This window comes from Aethalodelphis obliquidens, unplaced genomic scaffold (assembly GCF_003676395.1).
Source record: "Aethalodelphis obliquidens isolate GAN/ISIS:26980383/991018 unplaced genomic scaffold, ASM367639v1 scaffold49, whole genome shotgun sequence".
In the NCBI taxonomy this organism is placed as follows: Eukaryota; Metazoa; Chordata; class Mammalia; order Artiodactyla; family Delphinidae; genus Aethalodelphis; species Aethalodelphis obliquidens.
Window position 1 is genome coordinate 7,428,879 of NW_020837993.1, and position 22,293 is coordinate 7,451,171.

Consider the following 22,293-nt stretch of genomic DNA (forward strand, 5'->3'; position numbering starts at 1 on the left):
TCTTCTAATTCCAGTTCTTTTGCTATTTCCACCACATCTGCAGTTATTTCCTCCATTGATGTCTGGAAACCTTCAACGTTATCTATGAGGGTTGGAATCAACTTCTCCCAAATTCCTGTGAATGTTGATATTTTGACCTCTTCCCATGAATCATGAATGTTCTTAATGGCATCTAGGATGGTGAGTCCTTCTCAGAAAGTTTTCGATTTTCTTTGCCCAGATCCATCAGAGGAATCACTGTGGCTGTCACAGCCTTAAAAACTGTATTTCTTAAATAATAAGACTTGAAAGTCAAAATCACTCCTTGATCCATAGGTTGCAAATGGATCTTGTGTTAACAGGTATGAAACGACAACATTAATCTCACTCTACATCTCCATCAGAGACCTTGGATGACTAAGAGTGCATCATCAATGAGCAGTAATATTTTGAAAGGAATCTTTTTTCTGAACAGTATATCTCAGGAATGGGCTTAAAATGTTCAGTAAACCATATTGTAAACATATGTGCTAGTGTCCAGGTTTCCACTTATAGAGCATAAATTTAGAGTAAATTTAGCATAATACTTAAGGGCCCTAGGATTTTCAGAATAGTAAATGAGACTTGACTTCAATTTAAAGTCACCAGAGTGACTGACAAGAGTCAGCCTGTCTTTTGAAGCTTTAAAGCCAGGCATAGACTTCTCCTCTCTAGCTATGAAAGACCTAAATCACATCTTCTTTCAAAGTAAGGTTGTTTCTTCTACACTGAAAATCTGTTGTTTAGAGAAGCCACCTTCATTAATGATCTTAGTTAGAACTTCTAGATAAGTTGCTGCATCTTCTATATCAGCAGTTGCTGCTTCACCTTGTACTTTCATGTTATAGTGACGGTATTTTTCCTGACACCTTATGAACAAACCTCTGCAAGCTTCACACTTTCCTCCTGTAGCTTCCTCAGCTCTCTCAGCCTTCAAAGAATTGAAGAGAATTACAGCCTTGCTCTGGAGTAGGCTTTGGCTTAAGGGGATGTTGTGGCTGGTTTGTTCTTTTATCCAGACCTCTCTAATTGTCTCCATATCAACAATAAGGCTATTTTGCTTTCTTATCATTAGTGTTTTCACTGGAGTAGCACTCTTAATTTTCTTCAAGAACTTTTCCTTTACATTCACAACTTGGCTAACAGTTTGGTACAAGAAGCCTTGCTTTTGGTGTATCCCAGCTTTCAACATGCCTTCCTCACTAAACTTAATGATTTCTAACTTTTGATTTAAAGTAAGAGGCATGCAAATTTTCTTTTCATTTGAACACTTAGATGCCATTGTAGGGTTATTAATAGGCCTAATTTCAATACTGTTGTGTTTCAAGGTACAGGGAGAGATGGAGGAATGTCTACTTGATGGAGCAGTCAGATCACACACAACATTTATTAATTAAGTTTGAAGTCTTACATGGGTGCAGTTCATGGTGCCCCCATACAATTACAATAGTAATATCAAAGATCACTGATTTCAGATCATCATAACAAATATAAAAATAAAGAAAAAGTTTGGACGATTGTAAGAATTCCTAAAATGTGACACAGAGACACAAATTGAGCAATTGCTGTTGGAAAAATGGTGCTGATAAACTTGCTGGATTAGGGTTGCCACAAATCTTCAATTTGTAAAAAATGAAATTATTTGCAAGCATAATAAAGCAAAGTTCAATAAAATAAGGTATGCCTGTACCTTAGTTGGAGAGAGACAATTTGTATAAGTAAAAATAATTTTTAAGGGTTATGTGAATAAGTGCAGAAAGGAAACAAAGTGAATGGACAAAGGTGAAGAGAATGCAAACCAAAAAAGTCTAGTATACCACAAAGACTGTTTCAAATGCTTAGCACACAATCAAATACAACACACACAGACACACACACACACACACACACACACACACACACATTCTTATAAGAGTGGATGTTTTTATCAAGCCCTTGTAAGAGGAGAAACCTCAAAAGATGGTTGGGACAGGAGATTAGACACTGTAGAAAAGAAAATTTTTAAATTGGAGGGTAGAAAGAAAAATATCACAGAGACATAAAGTGATAGAAATTATGGATGAGAGACTAAGAGTCTTTGAGAATAGAAACAGAAAGTCTAACGTACATTTAAGAGGAGTCCCAGCAGTAGAAACTAGAGAGAATAGTGGAAACTCAATATTCAAAGAGATAAAAAATGAGAAATTTCCAGAAAAGGGAAATAATTCAAGTATTAAAAAGTCCTTCTAAGTACTAATTAGGATACATTTAATGAAGTCCACACCCGTGCATTTTATGTAAACTTTGCACAATCTCAAGGGTGAAGAAAAAGGCAGATCACTTACAAAGGCATGACAATCAGATCAACAGCAAACTTTGAGTATATCCTTAGTTGTTAAGGTGGGCTAAAGTCACTATGGATCAGATTTTTAAGTGGGAATATAGCTTCTTCATGCAATAGAAGGGCTATATTAGGAGTTAGAGACCCTGTGGTCTAGTTTCAATTCAGCCCCTAATTGAGATCAGCACTCCCAGTCCCGTTTCTACATTTGTTTTCTAGAGAATATGAATGAGATGTTGGGAGTCATGGATCCTGCAATTTGGTGGTTTCCTGGGCTCTTCCTTTGGTGTGTGTCTTTCTCACTTCACACCCTCAGCCTCCCTGATATTTATCAAAAGCACCTTGATGGTCTCATGTCTTCCATTCACATCCTCAAAGAGCTCCAGGCTCTTTGCTGTGTCTTTTCCATGTCTGGGCCATGGGGGAAATAAATGAACCACACACACACATAGATAAACACATACAGATAAAACTAATTCTAAAGTCAAAAGGATTTGGTGTGTTCAAAACTTGGTATAAGTGTGTATGAGTGCATTATTAATTTATGGAATTTTTTATGGTGAAAGCACCTATAGATTTCATTAGCCAGTCAAGGCAATATATTGGTTTATATCCAAATATATACAGTATCCAAAGTATCTCTATTGTACAGCTAATGGATAATTTTGCAATTAATTTTTACAATTTTTATTTACTATCTCTCAAATGTAATCAGAATATCCAGTTTCCTACATATTTTGTTAACAGTATAAATATCATCTAAATTTTAGTATTAATGAAAAGCTCATCCTGACCAGGAAATGTTTCACATTTTTCTTTCTTTACCTACACTAGAAATCTCCATCTTTAATAAAAAAGGAGCTTAAATGAAGAGGAGCTGTTGGTTAGTTTCACAGAATAACAGCCACTCTTATTTTTTAAAATATTAAACCATTAAAAAATATCCAATTAAATAAATGGGGTTACTTTAAGTTTTAATTAAGTAAGATATTGTTGCAGGAATTTTAAAACTCTTATATCAATATATTATGAAAATCCATGAGGTCTGCAGAATCATGCAGTCTCACTCTGGAAAAGTTACACAGCAGGAAACCAGATATTTTGGACACCAGTGTTCGAATAGCTGCTGTGAGTCTTACAACTTCCCAACAAGAGCTTTGTAACTTACCTTAGAGTCATAGGCTTCTTGTTTTCCTAAACAACTTGCATGTGAACAAAGTAAGAAAATCAGCCTCTCATAGGCATTGTCAACTGTTGGCTTGTTTGTTTAAACCTGCTTTCTGGGATTAGCTCTATCTTACTTTGTGCATTTTGGGCTGAAGGTTAGACAAGGGTCAAGTAGGAGATTTCAACACATCTGACAGAGGTTTGTTCTTCATGAGAAGAGAAAAGCTTTTCAATAGTCGAGCCCAACACCCCCCATCTTAAAATCTTTGTACTATTTGTATGTGTAAGAAGGCTTAGGGCAGCACAGGGCAATTTTAAACCCCAATGCACAAATCCATAACATGCATCATTATCTATCTTTGGGAACTATTAAATGGCCTCAAAGCTCACTGTTCATATATGGCCATTGAACTGACATTAACCAGGTCACACTGGATTGTATTAGTGGATTAGAAACCAAGTGAAAACTTTTTTTTTTTTTTTTACAGAAATTATCACAGCTAAATATTTGTGAAAGTGAGACAAAAGGGTATTTTTAGATATTGAAAAGCTGTATTTACTCTTTATTCTTTACAAAAAGTCTACAATGATTTTAAATATTTTTTCACAGGTGAATGTTCATTTTTTAAATGCATTCGTCTTTGTTTATGGGAGTAGATCCCAGTTTCAAGTACTTTTATAAATCTCCAAGAATGGTACTAAAATTTCCAACTACCTTAATGACATCACTGTTTTCACAACTGTATTTTATCAGAGAGAAAGGAAGAAGAAGAAGGAGAAGGAGAAGGAGAAGGAGAAGGAGAAGGAGAAGGAGAAGAAGAAGAAGAAGAAGAAGAAGAAGAAGAAGGAGAAGAAGGAGAAGAAGGAGAAGAAGGAGAAGAAGGAGAAGAAGGAGAAGAAGGAGGAGGAGAAGGAGGAGAAGGAGGAGAAGGAGGAGAAGGAGGAGAAGGAGGAGAAGGAGGAGAAGGAGGAGAGGAAGGAGAGGAAGAAGAGGAAGAAGAGGAAGAAGAGGAAGAAGAAGAAGAAGAAGAAGAAGAAGAAGAAGAAGAAGAAGAAGAAGAAGAAGAAGAAGAAGAAAGAAGAAGAAGAAGAAGAAGAAGAAGAAGAACAAGAAGAAGAAGAAGAAGAAGAAGAAGAAGAAGAAGAAGGAGAAGGAGAAGAAAGTGGAATGGGAGATGGGAAAAGGGTGGTGAGATATCCCCTTTCCTCATCCACAAGCCTTTGCATTGACCTCTACCCATGTCTCCCTGTCTTGGTTAGGAGACTTCTTCTCAATATCTACTGCATATTTTTTTTTTTAACAGTGCACATATCACTCTATATTTAATCATCTGTTTCTTTGCCTGTATTCCTTTCTAGGTTGTAGTCAACTTCTGTCTCATTCGCCTCTATGTCCCTAAAGCTTGACACAGTTTTGAGAACAGAGTATGTGCTCAATAAATGTTTAACAAGTAATAAAATGAGCACTGAAGTCACACTTACATTTCTACTGATGTAGAAAGATGAACTCTTCACCATGATACACACACTTACAAATATATAATATTCAGTGTCCATACAACTGAATTTCACATATTTAACTAGTTGTGCTGTCTTTTAGACAAAACTCTCCAGTCCTTCAACTGTGTCATGGTTGAGTGCTGCCTGACACTGCTTTTATAACTTCTGTTACTTCTCCTGAATTATGCAAGCCATCTTAAACACCTGGCAAAAAATCTTTATATTCTTTTTTGCACCCCTTATACCAGAGCCATAAAGGAAAGAGGAAACTATTTTAAAATAATGCAATAATATCATAAATAAGGTCAAACAGCATCCTGTGGAGTAAATGGATGGTAAATAAAAAGCAAGGTAGCCACTGAAGTTGTCCAAACCCCTATACAGAAAGAAAACAAGACAAAAATATTCGAATTACATGACAAGTCAAATTTAATGTAACTGTATTATAATTTTATAATTAAGCATTTTCTTTTACATCACTTTCTAATTAAATCCCAAAGCCTATCACATTTTAAATAATCTTCCACCAATGTTCCATAGTATGGAGGCCAGCACTAGCAAACAGCTCATAATGTTCTTAACCCCTTGCATCCTGTGTTTTAATTTAAGGTTGAAATGACCATATGTAAAACTGCACATTGAATTTTCCTCACACACTGTGATTTTAGCAGATAATCATTTGGAATTAACCATGTAATTAAGGTTACAGCAGGCATCTCATTCTATTAAAGAACAGTTACAAAAAATGACCCAAATGAAATATGAAACATGGTGGGAATGAGTCTATGGTTGTTACTTTAGAATATTATCACCTTCTTACCTTATATTGTCAATAAATAATATTGTTGTTTCATAATACTTCTTTATTTGTCAGTCATTTCCCACCTTTTGAAGCAGAATTAATTGTTTCAATGACATGGAGTACCGATCTTTCATTTCTTAGCCTTTCTTACCTTGGTCTTGATTTTACTTTTAAATTTCACATTTTCTCTTCTTGAGATTCTTCTTTGATTCCTAAATATCTAAATCAGAATAGAAGACAATTCATTTACCTGTGATATTTTAAACAACCTAGACTCATCACCCTCATTGTATTTCACAAACATCTCTTCTTGCAGCCTCCCTCTGGCCAAGTCAGATCCTGCCTCTGCTCCCTGTGACTTCCCAACCTGAAATAGCCTACTCACTACCCTATATCCCTTCAAAGCTTACTGCCTTTTAGTGTTTGCTCTTGTCCGTTTTTACTTCTTGAGAGCTTCTTCAAGAAAAACCATCATCAGTAATATATGTCTTCCTAGGTTAATATGCAATTTTCCACAAGGTTCCCATTTGCCAATTGTTGATAGGCTCTATTTCTTGGCTCACTCATTGTTTGCTGGTTATTCAAAGTGGCTCTCCAATGAGCTCATAACAGAGGTTGCAGACACTTTCCATAAATATTTTAGATGTGGCAGTTGTCTCTGTTGCAACTACTGAACACTGTTATTGTAGGGTGAAAGTAACCCTATGTAAATGAATGGGAATGGGTGTGTTCCAATAAAACTTTACTAAAACTGACGTTCGAACGTTATGCAATTTTCACATGACGTAAAACAGTCTTGTTTTGAATTTTTTTCAACCATGTAAAAATATAAAACTATTCTTAGCTCGCAGACCATGCAAAAACAGGTGGCAGGCTGAATTTGGCCCACAGGCTATCATTTGCTGACACCAGGACCATAAACTTCTTGTAGGCAGAAACAGGTCTTGTAATTTTGTGTGTCTTCTATGGTAACAATAACGGTAACAGTCTCTTCTAAAGTCCAACAGTTGCTCATCTTTCACATAGTTTAAAGCTTAAGTTGTTCACCATTCTCTCACAATTTTAGACATCCAATTTGGGAACATTAGAAGGGCATGTAAGAACTCATAAAGAGAGAAGGAGAGATTTTAGAGGTTGAAATTCCCAAGGAAGAAGGAAGCAAAGCCTCAACTTCCCTTGTGACTTTATGGAGTTATCTGGATGTCTGTGTTCAAACACAGTATTTCTTTGAACTAAGCAGAATCTCAGAAAGGGCAGAAGGCAGGCTCAAAGCTGCAGATGCCATTTTGAATGCAAGCTTCATATGGACTCCGTGGGAGTCTGTAAAACCCAGCGCTCTGCTCTGTGGGAGTTCCTTCCTTTTAGCGTGATGGCTCTGTATTTAATTACACTGTATATTTTCTTCTTTAGTGCTGTGATACAGAAAGACAGAGATGCAGAGAGAGGAAGAGATAGAGAAAGAAGAGCTGTGCTCCAGCCCTGTAGATAAGGGACACATCCTCAACATCCAAACCACGGAGCACACTTAGATACTCCCCCTCGACATTATTTATCTAGAAGGCTCTCTTTGAGTTATAGTACCAAAGGGGGGAAATACTTATTTAATGAAGAGAGAGTTTGGTCCAGTTTAAAAGCCATAATTTTGTATGCATGTCAGAAAAGCACATAATCTTAACAATAAATTCCCCCAGCCAGACTGAAGGCCCACTTGCCACTGCAATCTGTTTTTCTTTTTAATATGATGAGGCAACATCCCTTTCCTTGGAGAGGAGAGTTCAATAGTTTAATTTTTGTTAACTGAGATCCCTTGTACGAAGGTAAATTGCATTGCCTTTTCTATTACTAGCTCTGTTAATTGTCAAGCAATCAGAGTTTATGCACTCATCCAAGACAACAGAGAATTTCCCATAATGTTACAAAATAAAACCTGACAAAGCACAATAATCTTTAGTTTATTGATGTGCTACCAGGCTGTTGAAAGCATCAGATCAGTAATGTGCTTTGGTTAGGAAATTGGGGTCTGGGGAGAAATATTGGGAGTAACAGAGAGAACATCAGGGTTTGTCGAAAAAATATATTAGGAGTTAAAGGAGGAAAAAAAATGTTTGTGGTGGGATTTTAGAGTTTATGAAATAAACACTGAGAACTTGTAAGGATTCTGAAGGAAAACACATCTGTGGTGGACAGATGAACTTTGGCCCCAGTGGCCAAACGAGATTTATTTTTTTTGGTGGGGGGAGGTACCACATATTGTAATATAAATAACACACACAAATGCCAGACTTCCAGAAAAAAATACACTCTGAATATATTTATTGCAAATAATGAGATTTAATGGTTTAATGAAAAAATGAGGTGGCCAGAATAGCAAAGCTGAATCTAGATTTGACTACAAAAAATGTTAAAATAAGGGCTGGATAAAACATCCCAGGTATTTTTCTAGTCTCCTTAGAAATCTGAACTTCCAATATTGAGAAAAATAATTCAACATTGCTTTGAGGACTTTTAAGACCTGCAAAATCTATTTTTGGAGGATGATTGCCATCTCCTCGTGTTCTTCCCTGGACTATTCTGTTCTATGTCCGTTAAGGGATCTTGCCTTGGACTTGCCATGCCAGACACCCTGCAGAACTTGCAGGTAGAGGCCAGAACTTGCAGGTGAGACACTCTGGCTGGGTTAGTAACAGCAAAAGGACGATGGTCTTGCCACCTTTCAGGCTGTGCTTCCTCTTAAGTGCTTGGAGGGCTTGAATTTCCATTTTGATAATTTGACTTTTTTTTTTTTTTTTTTTTTTTTTTTTTGCGGTACGCGGGTCTCTCACTGTTGTGGCCTCTCCTGTTGAGGAGCACAGGCTCCGGACGCGCAGGCTCAGCGGCCATGGCTCAAGGGCCTAGCAGCTCCGTGGCATGCGGGATCCTCGCAGACCGGGGCACAAGGTCGCGTCCTCTGCATCGGCAGGCGGACTCTCAACCACTGCGCCACCAGGGAAGCCCTAATTTGACTTTTATAGCCAGATTGATTCTGGGAATTAAGATTTGAGCCACTGTATTAAATTGTTCCCTCAGATTGGGATTTTAGCTCTAAGAAGCTAAATATTTTGCTTACTTATTGACAGAGAACGAATATTGGGAAGCAGCCTTACCTTAATATTGTAAATACTTGAACTTAATTTAGGAGTCAGAAGAAGATAATGTAAAAGACCTCCAATAAATGAAACAAAAGTGGCAATGAAGCAATTATCCTCGCAACCCCAAATCCAAGCTAACTAAAGGCAAAAAGGATTATAAACTTTTGATTTGGCAGCTTGATATGAAACCAAAAAAAAAAAAAAGGTTGGGTTGAGTGTAAGAGTTTGTCAGTATGTGTGAGAGATAGGTGTGTGTGTGTGTGAAAGAGAGAGAGAAAGCAAGAGAATAAGGGATTGAGATTCTCTACCTTGCAATAAAAGATGGCAAGGTGATAAATTAGTGCTCTCAACTGAAATTGATTACTTTGTGTTCCCATCCAGTTCATATGGCAGCCACACAGATGCTCTGAAACACCTTAATGACACATTGGAGAAAACTTCTCAAGTGGGCCTTGTGCAGTGTTCTTTCCCTTCCTCCCCACATTGGCTCTGGGAGTGAACTGCTGTGAATGCTGCATACATTAGGGGAAGTGCCATGCAAACATCCCTTGACTCCCTCCTGCAAGGAGATGTCTTTATTTTATATATCAGGAATCCTTTATACAATCCTAGGAGCCTAAATGCTAAAATGACAAATGTAAGTGATTTTGTCTTTTTGTTGTTTGGATATATCTAACCCTAGCTCTCTGGAGAGGCGGCACATATAGTAGGAAAAAGATGAAACAGCATCAAGCCACCTAGAGGCAATCTTATCCAAGCCTGCCCAGCAAAGCAAAGCAAAGTTATGAGCCTTATTGCCATAATTGTAGATTAAATGAAACTGCCTAGTTTACTCCCGTAGATTAAAAGGAACAAGTTACCAATATACTTGAATTAAAGGAGTACTCCACAAGATGGAATCATTTCAATCAATTCTTCAGTTTTAAATAATTTAAGAAATCTCTTTATGGTAAAATTCCTCATGGGATATATTGATAACTGCTGAAATGTAATCAGTTCCATTCCATTGCAGTTGTTGAGGATAGCTGATGATCTAAGAAATGTCAAAAATATTCAGAAATACATATATATAAATATTCCAGAGTTTTCAATAAATATTAATTCCCAGTTACTATAAGAATTGTTATAAGTACAGGATAAAATTGAAAAGTAATATTTTATCATTTGAGGATCTTACAGCTTTGAAAGGAGACCCAGATGTCAATGTTTAAGTATGTAACTAGATCTATGGAGCACTGCAAAAATTGAACAAATATTTTATGAGTTATTCATATGTTCATTTTCTATTGGCTTAATAATCTGTATCTACATTGAATAATTCTATATACTAAATAATTCTGAATCTGTATTAATTATTTTTTTAGGATTCTATAGAATCTAAAGCTCATTTTCACTTGGTATTTCTTAAACATTGAGCAGTTGCCACAAAAGGACTAGTCAATACAGAACACTATAATAACCAGTAGATGCAGGCAGTGGTACCAGTTTGTTTTTATACAGATAAAACATATACCTTACTCTGCAAAGGAGTACAAAAGCCCTCAAGCCCCTATCAAGGATGCTCTGATACCAAGAGAACACTCTCTGCAATAGGAACCTGTCTTTCTCCTGGAGGCACTCAGAGCTCTCATTCTCAGAAAGGGCCTTTCCTCTCTTGGCATTTTCCCCAAATTTTCTTAGCACTAGTTCTGTCACTTCCTGCTCACCTGCTGCGAGAAACAGTCCTCAGAATATTCTTGAGTGTGAGACTAGGTGAAATGGTCAGTGTCCTGATGACACCATCTTCTTGCCCAGCTGGACCAGAAGCATCCCCTATTCCTACTGCAAATGTTGTACAGTATTTACCCTATTGATGTCCACATAAGCAAGTGATGGAGAAATATGTATATTTCCCAAAGAAAATCTTGAACTATGTGTTGGCAAAATCACGAGTTGCAAAGTAGGGGTAGTCTCTTATTAATTAAAGTGGTTTTAAAACTTTTCCCGGCCTTATTCCTCACCATTTAAAGAAATCACTGCTTGAGTTTGTAATTTTTTAAAGCTACACTGTTAATGTCTCTCATATAGGGGATCTACAAGTTTTAAAAGCCCCAATTACACAGACAAAATCTCCCCAAATGTAAAAGTATTGATTATTGTCAGAGATTATATATCAGATATTTGATTAGCTTAACAAAAGCAACAGAAACGTGGTTAATTCTATATATTTTGCTTTTCAAACTAGCTCTTCAAATAGGATCCCAGTTGATCTTCTCAAGGTAAACAGACTAGTAGGTACATTCCTTATATAAAGTCACTGAAATGGCGAGAGCTCAAACAACTTGCCCAAAGTGACTGGTAACTGTGTCTGGCCAAGTACAACTAGACTGAAATGTGAGGGACGGAGAGGCGGGAAATTTGGCTGTGGTGCAACCAGTGTCTCCTAGAGAGCTTTACAACCTGACACTGTAGCAGAACAAGTAAAACTGTGACCTGTGTAATACAATTTACACAGAGCTGTTTTCAAGTAATTCTGACAGTGTCAGGACATTTCTCAACTTCCATGCTTTGCTCTTTATGGGAAGTTGGGGGTCACACGGAACCTCCAAGCTCACTGGTATATCTCTTAGTGCCAGAATAAGGCATTAAACCTCTGGCTCCCAGGATGTCACTGCTGTTAACCAAACCCACCTTTGAAGGTTTTTGAGGGAAGGTGGGAAGATGACTGATGGGGAAAAAGGCACATATCTTTGTACCTCCATCTCATTCTGTTGATTGAAACCAGTGCACCCAGTTGTGCCTGAATCATCATATGCTGAAAGACAGTTGTCAGATTTTTTTCTTAGCAATGGAACTTTTCATAATTGAAATCTTACATTGAGTGTCTCTTTTATTAACAGACAAATGCTGAGCTTCCCTGAATGAAAATTCCTTCTTGTTCCATTTTAGTGCCTGTTGAGGTACTCCTTCAGAACTCTAGAACTCTGGAGAACTTAGCTTGAATATAATTTTCCTAAACAACTGAATTAACACAAATCCTTGAGCAGAGGCCTCTTCCTAACTGTATGTTAATTGTGAGTTGATTCCATCTTCCTTGTATCATTCACTCCCTTCCAGATATTTCTCCCTGTGAATCCAACCTAAAACTCTTTCTTATGATTTGATTAAATATTTCCTCATAACAGATAGAATTCTCTAGCAAGCTCCTTTTACCTTCATCTACTTCACCCTTTAAGAATACCCTTCCCATTCAGTAATTATGTATTGAGTACCTTCTATATGCCAGGTACTGGGAAATCTGAGGATTTGTGTCTGGAAGTCAGAAGATTCAATTCCATTGTAAGGAATTCTGCCTTACTTTGCTCTCTACTTAAAAAACCTCAACATTTTCAAAGATATTTAGCCAAAAATGGAGAAAATCAAGTAGACAGGAAGACTTGTTACTTCCATGTGCATCTTCAATGTAAAAGTAAAAGTACAGTTAAGTGGGAAGTCACATACAATTACACTCAGGGAAGTGTAAGCAGACATTGTAAAATAGTTGTTGCCTTTCCTTGTATTGAATAAAATAGTACACTATTTGAATGTTCTATTACCTATCCTTAACTGAAACATACAGTGCCTGTCCTATTTCTTCAAAAAGCTTGTTAATATGCAATCACCTAGTACAACTGCTAAGTTTTTAAAGGTCACCCATGTTTTATTCATAAAGGGTGGTTTTCTGGAGGGGAAAAAGGTTACAATGTCATGTAATACCATATTCTGATGCAGGCTTTGCTTTCCAAGATATGTTCTAATGGATCAGATGGGGGAAAGGGTGAGACTTTTAGGAGATAAAAGTGAATTGTTTCAGAGATATCAATAAAACTTCATTTAGAACCAAGAAAACTTTCAAACAGGGAAGGAAGACTTATTCTACTTTTTAACTCTTAAGTAAGTATGGCATCCTGTTCTATTTATGTTCACAACCATTCAGTTTGCCCCTAAGGCCAGCTACATGAAAGTAAACGTTTTCCAGCCCCCTTGAAGTGAAGCTGCCATATAGCTAGTTCTAGCCAATGAAATGTGAGTAAAATTGAGTAGAACCGTTTGTCACTTGCAAACTACACGATTTAATTAAGCTGTTTGAACCACTAGCTTCCTCTTCTTCTATCATGGCGAATCGTGAGGACATATTTTAAATGCATAGATTAGGGTTTATATCTCTGAGTTACTGTGATCAGGGTGTATCACTTTTTATAGATGTTAATCCAATTTTTCAAGGTCATAAAAACTTTCTAGGGACAGAGAATAAAAAATAACTCAGGTATTTTTTTCCTAGGCCAAAGCTCTTTGTATAGCAGATAGCCTGTATTTTAAGAGGAAGTAGTAGTAGCTGGTATTTCTATCCTTGGAAATATTATTTTTCTACTACTTTTTTTTTTTTTTTTGCAGTACGCGGGCCTCTCACTGTTGTGGCCTCTCCCGTTGCGGAACACAGGCTCCAGACGCGCAGGCTCAGCGGCCATGGCTCACAGGCCCAGCCGCTCCGCGGCATGTGGGATCTTCCCGGACTGGGGCACGAACCCACGTCCCCTACATCGGCAGGCGGACTCTCAACCACTGTGCCACCAGGGAAGCCCCTATTTTTCTACTACTTTAATCTGCACTTTAATGTAGAAGACAATGAAACTAGCACCTCTCAGTATTTTCCCTAAATTTCTTGAAGTATCTTAAATTCAAACACAACATCACTCTCTCTTTCTAGGGGCCCTGCCTTATTCCTTATCACACCCTTCACAATGTCAAACACATTTCTTTGTATTAGAGCTCAATAAATGTTTGACGTTCATTGAATGAAAATGTAATTTGTTTTTTATTTAACCTTAATTAATTTTCACTATATCTTTCTTAACACAAGAATTAAAAGCCTCAAGGTCATCTTCGATTTATCCCTCTTCCTCAACACAAAGAGCCAAATGACTACCAAGGCCTATCATGCCATTTTCACTCTGTCTCCAAAATCTCTCTTCTCTTTTCCGGACCACTACTTCAGTGGTGGTCCTTATCTCTCTTACCTATCTTTCTCATTTTAATCTCTGATTATTCCAACTTCTATACTGATCCTAGAATTAAATCATATTTCTTGGTTTCTTCTCTATTTTATTTGTACTTCTCTCTTAAAATTTTCCTCCTAGTCATAAAGGACAGTTTTTCTGGAAAGAGAGACAGAGACACAGTGTACTATATTGGTTAAGAGAGGGGTCTTGGAGCTCAACAGATCAGGATTTATATTTGGAAATATGGCTCTCCAGACCAGTAATGGCTACATGCCCTTTGACTAATCAGTTAGGATTTCTGGGCTTCACTTTAATCATATATACAGTTGGGGACTGACCTTAGCAGTTACCCTTTTCGTGTTCTAAGAGGTCTCCTAATAAAATCTACTTCTACACAAACACAGTTATCCATACACACATACACATACGACACTGATGAGAAATGTAAAAATTATTGAATATTTCTTAGGGAAGGTGAAGGAAATGTCCTACCACTTTCATTTCTGTCACTGTCCACTCATGTGTCTCTGCCCTCTTATTTATTCTGTTCTGAGCTTTTCACTCTGTGTTTCAAATTCTTTGTCTTCTTCTTTATGCAGAGTGTATTAGTAACCATAATTTACTTGGAAGTTCACTCATAACTTCAAACAGTTTATAAAAGTGCATTTTCCAAACATATGTATTGCTCAACCAAGAGTGATTCTCATTTAGTGTGTTCTTTCCATCATAAAGATGGGATAATATCACTGACCTCACATTTTGTGAGTATGTAATGGTTCAATGTATGCAAATGATTCAGACAGAACCTATCACATCTAAGCACTCAATAAACATTAGATATCAGTATTATTAATGTAGAGATATGGGTGCCCTGTTTGGTCTGCTATTGGTGCATGACAATCACTACTGTTGCATCTGGGACCTATATGAATCAGGGTAAACAAGGATGGCTTAACACAATAAAGATTAATTGGTAACTCAAGTCATATTCTGTTTCTGCCAAGTTACAGGCCTCTTGAGAGCTCTCCTTTGAGCAATAACCCAGGAACCCCGGGTCCTTCCATCTTGTGCTTTCATGGAAGGAAAAGAGGAGCTGTATGTTTAGGAATAAGAGTCATACATCACTTCTGCCAACATTCCATTGGCTGGAATCAGTCATATAACTAACTGCAAGGTAGTCTGAAAAATATCATTGTTTTGTGCTGAGTGAGGAAATGGGATTAGTAATTCAAACCTTGCCATAGGATCTGTGTTGATTCTAAAGTAAAAATTCCAGCTAAGCAAATCTCAAGATAATATATATGAGTAATATTTTAATTAATATTTGGTAAACAATTACATTAAAATGAGATTTACTGACATGATCAGAGATGAGACACAACTTCACTCTACCATTTTGTGCATCCCCATTTGTAGTGGGCTGACAGCAAGATGGTCCCCAATAATTCATTCTTACCTCCTGAGATTCACCTCCTCCTTGCATAATTCTCTCCCCTCAAGAGTGGCCTGGGCTACTGATGATTCCTAATGAATCTAATACTGCAAATGTGATAGGATTTCATGTCTGTGCTTAGATTACAAAAGATGGAACATTCTTTTTGCTACCAGACTCTGTTGCCTTCTGGATTTGCGTGCTTTAATAAAGTAAGCAGTCATATTGTAGAAGCCCCTAATCCCCTGTGGCAAGGAAGTGAGGACCTCAGTCAAACAGCTCTCCAGAATCTGAATGCTGCCAATATATATTTTTTTAATTTTTAAATTTAATTTTATTTATTTTTTATATGTCAGGTTCTTATTGAGTATCTATTTTATACATATTAGTGTATATATCTGCCAATAATCTGAGTGAACTAAGAAGGTACTCATTTCTCTGAAGTAGGGCTTTCAGATGAGATGCCAGCCCCAGCTGACCCTTGATTACAGCTTAGTAAGATACACTGAAATAGAGGACCCACCCAGGTAAGCCATGTCTAAGCACCTGACTCACAGAAGTTGTGGGATAAAAATATGTGTTATTTATATATTTTTATGTGAGTCACCTTGTTGTTGTTATCATACAAATATATTTACTATGCATACACCAGTGAATGACCACAATCAAGGTTGCTTGAAATCATTAAGTTTGTGATAATTTGTTACATGATAATAGATAACTAATATACCATTCTAGTTAGTGTTAAGATTGCTTTGCTTTTACATGTCTGTATATAAACCTTCCTATATACATATATATATATAAATACATAAATGTCACTTTATATATATATATATATATATTAGTTTGAACTCAATAGTTTTAGAATTTATCCATAATTTATGTAGAGAAATAGAGGTTTACAGATTATCAGAAAGCTCTCATTAGGAAACTTGTACTGGTATGAGTCACCATGGATGCTGAAAAACACAGGTTTATGGTAAAATAGAGAAATGGACAAAGTTAAGTTTCAATTAAAACAACTTAAAATCTGTAAATATTAGTAGTATTAAACAAGAAAGATGAAGCTTGGTCAAGTTTAGGAAAAATGTGAAATATTAGTAAAACACTCTGAAGGTTGAGGTGCATGTTTGTTTTTCCTAAAAGCAGCTTAAAAAACAAGCCAAAGAGTTTTGATAAGTCTTTTTTTTTAATCTGCATATATTTTAACCAAGGTCACATATTCCTGCAGTTTGTATATAAACAAATCAGATGCATTGTCTTGAAAATAACCCCTTCCCACACTGCCCCCTTCTCACTCTTCTAAAAGGTTCAGATAGACACCCTTTATTATATCATAGGTCAGGAGGTAAAACTTAAACTGTAGGGAAGTTGTACAAGATAGAGCCTGCCAAATGAAAACATAAAATAAAATGCATTGGTTTGGGGGCTTGCTCTTACTTGTTAAATGTTGTTGCTTTTATATTTTAAGAGTATATTATAATGAATAATGATTTAATTATAACCTGGATGCCTCCACAAAGGATACAATTTTAAAATGCAACAAATGGATTAAATGACCTGTGTTTGTGTGTGTATAATACACACTCATTATGCTTCTCTGTGTGAAAAGCATAGTAAGATCAGTGATTTGATCACTGAAATTTGATACTGAAATGTTCAACTTGACCTCATTCTATTTTTTTCTCCTTAGAACAAAAAGAAAATGCCAAAAAAATTTAAATTGAAGCTTGGGAAGTTTCAAGATTTTTCTTTGGCCTTATTAACAAGAGACAGAGCTATCAAATTGGCTATTTTCAAGTTTAATAGTGGAATATACCACCAAAATTACCCATATTTCAATTCTTGACACATGTAGATAATAACAAAAGGGCCAATTTTAACCAGAACATTTAGTTGTGTAGCAAGTAGGTACTCTTAAACTGCTTTTATGTACACTTTGGTGTGTAAAGTTCTTTTCCTGTTTAAACTGAGAAGAGGAAGAAGCTCTCCAATCCACAAGTACTCAAATAACTAGATCTAGAATTCTTGGTTTGATTAGTTCAAACTCCAAACTAAAAATGCAAATTTACCCGAGAGAGTTATGTGTTGATACATTCATCCTTTAAAGTTGATGAGTTTAATCTAAGATGTATTTCTGCCCAGTTTAGATGAGATTGGGAGGTCTGGGAAAAATGAAGTTTTGGATGGAGTGGGACCGGAAGGCCATGACGCTTTAGAAGTAAGGAGTCCCACCCAATGTATGCTGCAGTGAGAGGCTTCAAATAGTTTTAAAGCATAAGAATAGCAAAGAAGGTCTGAGAACAGGCACTGGTGCCTGTTTACACCTTGGAATCGGCAGTTACAGTCTTCCCAGGAAAAGAAACAAAAATGAAGTGGTGATGGTAGTGGTGGTGGTGGTGTGTGTCCAAATTAAACTTCCCTGTATTTTCAAATGAAATTCAAAGTAAAATATTATTTTATGTATGTAGGTATATAAATCTACTATTAGTTATATATTATTATAATCAGTATAATTATATTAGTTATGAATTATATTTTGGAAATTATATATTAATATATAATAAAATGTATTATATATAATATTAGTTTTATTATTATAGTTAATATAATTATATTAGTTATATATTACATTTAAGAGATTATACATATTAATATATAATGATTAGATGCATATAATCTCCTAAAATTCAAAAAGCTCCTACCTCGATAGATTTTCTGATTGCAAAATTCTTGATAAGGTTTGTAAAGCTGACCTTTATCTCTTCCCTGTTTTGCAAGTGCTCTAAGCATATGCTTTGGCCAACTCTGCGTCAAACATATTGTTTCCAGTCTTCACAAGTAAAACCTTAAACAAGTTTTCCTGACAATTTGTTATGCCTTCCAATTACCATTTTAGTCTTCTTTACCTTGCATGTTCTTTAAAATGTAGTCTATACAAAACAAACCCATTTCTTCACCAAATATTCAAGCAAATTCACAAATTCACTATTTTCAAACAAACTTCATCCCTTACAACAGGGGTCCCCAACCCTCGGGCTGCAGACAAGTACTGGTCTACGGCCTGTTAGGAACTGGGCCACACAGCAGGAGGTGAGTGGCGGGTGAGTGAGGGAAGCTTCATCAGCCACCCCCCATCTCTCCCCCTCACTCACATTATTGCCTGAGCGATCCCCCTGCCCTGTCCATGGAAAAATTGCCTTCCACGAAACACTGATGCTAAAAATGTTGGGGACCGCTGCCTTACAACTTCCCCACCATAGAGGGCTGCCAGATAAAATATATGAGATCCAGTAGAATTTGAATTTCAGAAAAACAACAAATACCTTTTTAGCATAAGTACATGCCAAATATTTGCTAACTCTGGCAACCTTGCCACCTCCCACCTGACAGTACCTGCTGCTAGTCCTTCTCACTATCCCACCCAATGACATGACCAGACAATGACCTTGAAGACCATGAACATGACATAGAACCTGGACTCCCATCTGCTTTACCTGGTGACTTTGGAGACAACAAATATTTCTAAACAAACTGGTGGAACACCATCTATGGGCTCAATAAATGCTTGTCATTGGGCTAGGGGCTGGGCACAGCAAAATTAACAAAGCAGTGTTTTGGACTACAAAAAATAATTTCAATCTTTATTTTCAAGCAATGGAGATTTATTTTTCTCAAGGAAAGCTTAAAATTGAGGTGCACTACATACAGCATATAAAACCAGAACTGCTGTGATGGGGAGCAGACTTGACTGCACTTTGTTGAAGACTGGCAGTCTCCAATGACCTAGAGGAACATCGAGGTCTCCAACCCATACAGCACAAATCCACTGCTGAAATCCACCGTCTTCAGCATAACGCTGCTAACAATAGAAAACACTGAAGACAAACGAAAAGGGAAGAGTCATATTCCCAATGTCTGAGCCTCTTTTGCCACTTTCTGGGTTAAAGGTCAACATAGTTTACTTCAGCATGTATGTCATCTAAAGAAAAGTTTTTTGTTTTATTTTTTTCTCTCTCTCTTCCTGTTTGGCAATCTAAGGACTTCGTTTGGCTATTCAGTGGTTTACTATGCAGAAAATACTCATGGCCTGGATTTGGTAAAAGAGTCCTTCTGAGGGCATCCTTGGGAAAAAAATAGTATCTGTTGGCAGATAGAATACCAGTGTAAAACATCTTAATCTGGGTGGACAGGTGTGTAAATTCCCTGAAGGTATATAACCTAAGGTATGTTATTTTAAGAAAGAAGGCATCTAATGGGCCACTGGGAGAGATATTTTGTTTTGGCCAGGCTTCACTGGGGACGATTTTTCAACCTCACTGGGCTAAAGCAAAGCGAAAAGCCACTTACTCAATGATCTGCCTGTGTTTGTGTTGGTGTTTTATTATTACCACTTTATTCAAGCCTGAGGAGCGTGACTCTGAATTGTAAGTGAATGAAGCCACTCTTTACCTTTTAGAAGTAGCAAGGGCCTTGAAGTTATTAAACCAATGAAGAAACAGTTTGTTCCAGGGTTTAGACTCCAAGTGCAGTGCACATACTAAATAAATCTCAGCATAAATAAGGTTTTAAATCCATGCATTCATTAAGACTGTTTACCAGCAGTGACATTTCTTCGACCTCTCTTGGAGTTTCTCTTTTGCCCTTTTAGTTGAGACCTTGACACCAGGAGAAAATACAGAGTCAGTAGTCTCTACTCTTTACAGCAGCCTCCTTTTATACCAGTGGGATTTGGCAAGTCTCAGGAATATGTGGGTAAAAACAAAGGGTTAGAGGAGGGGGAAATCGAGAAGTTTGGGGAAGGAAATATTTTACTGCACGCTGTGTTTATTTGTCACACGACAGTATCACCACTTTGCCTGTATATAAACTTCAGCCACCCAAGTTGGAGCATTCCTCACTCAGCCCCATTCTCAGGTCTCATTATTTTACACCTGTCAAAGGTACATTTATTTTACTGAAAACTCAGTAAGTCAGTGTCAGAGTGTCTTTTCCATTTTTACAAATGGAATCATATATCAACTTTCAATTACCAGGGATATCTGGTAGAAGAGAAGGATTCACAGGTTAATCTTGAATCTTAATTTGGGCGTGGTTTCAGCCTTCTCTTCTTCAGAATGATTACCAGTGAGTAGCTAGAAGTCTAAAATGTGACTGAACTGTGTAATAATAGTATTAATATTAATAATATGGCTTTACGGTTTTCAAAGTGTTTTCACATTCATCATCTCATTTGGTTTTCATAAACTCTCTGTGGTGGAGATAGAAAGTGTGTGCTCTTCTCCCTCTTTAAAGATGAGGAAACAGAGAATGAAATTTAGATCACTTGCCCATGTACTTGGTTAGTTAGTAGCTCTGACTCTCTCTCTCTACTATATGATATTAGAAAGGCCACGATTTCACAGTTATAATATCACTATTATCTGTACATCTCTATTTGATGAGCTGACAATGCCCTAATGAAGGTTATAATTAAGGATGTAAAGAGAGCAAACCTAGTCTTTACAAGATGTCTTTAAATTTCCCTAGGATTCCTTCCCATGATCTTGGGAATTCAATTTTGTAGATTTCATGCTCATTGACTGACTCTCTGAAGCCCACCTTCCCCTTACCCTATCTCTTTGTATGTGATTGTCTTGTTCTAATGAGCAGTCCTGACCTCTAGAACAGTAAGCTTATTTTGATACTGTGAACAGGCTGAAATATAAGACATCATTTCCCATGTAAAATGGGATAGCAAAACTATGGTTCAAATGAAATTTTCCTATTGATCTTGTGTATTGTTCTAGCCTGTGTTGTAAGTTTTATAATCTAGAGTCAAGCATATGATCTAGGAATTGAAAAGTTCTTCAGAGGATCACGTATCTTGACTGAGATCTTTTCACTTCTTCTACCATTTTTAAATAAAATAAGACATTTTTGAGGCATGAAACACTGAATCTAACATTCATTTATCCTCTTATCACCTCCTTAGTTTCTTCCTGCTCAAGATTCCAAAAAAACAACCTCTATCCCTAGGGCTGGCAGAATATGAGAAGCAGAGAAAAATGAAATGGAAAGATTGGTCAGACAGTACTTGTCTTTATTATATTATTTTTTCCTAAAACTAATTATGTTGCTTTGAGAAGGAAAAGCTAATCAAACACTCTGTGAATCTTTACTTGGTGTCAAGTTTTGCTTAAAGCCAAAATATAAGGCAGGGCTTAAGTAAAATCTTATTAGTTTTCTTTATGTTAGGAACAAGTTCAAACCCTATTATGTGGTCATTTTCTATTAGATTATTTCCATGGAATACATTCCCCCTTTCAAGTAAAATGTAAATATTCTGATTTAGAAACAATAAGTTTGATTTTCCCTTTTAAAATAGAACTACATTTTAATTTGAAGGAACATGTAAATTGATACTGTCAAAAATGCAAGCAGCCCCACTCTCCAATTTATACTATCGTCATTTATGCAAATGGCCAATAAATACATGAAAAGATGCTTAACATCATTAGTGATTAAGGCAATGCAAATCAAAACACAATTAAGATACTATTTCACACCCACTAAGATGGTATAATTGAAAAGTCAGAGAGTAACAAGAGTTGTTCAGGATGTGGACAAATTAGAACACACACACATGTTCCTGATGGGAATGTAAAATGGTGTCCCCAATTTGGAAAACAATCTGGCAGTTTCTTAAAAGGTTAAACATGAGTTACCCTTGACTCAGAAATCTACAACTAGGTATGTACCCAAGAAAAATGAAAACATATGTTCACACGAACATTTGTACATGAATGTCCATAGGAGAATTATTCCTAATAACCAAAAGGTAGAAACAACCCAGAAGTCCTTCAGCTGATGACTAGACAAATGAATGTGATATGTTTAAACAATGGAATATTATTTGACCATAA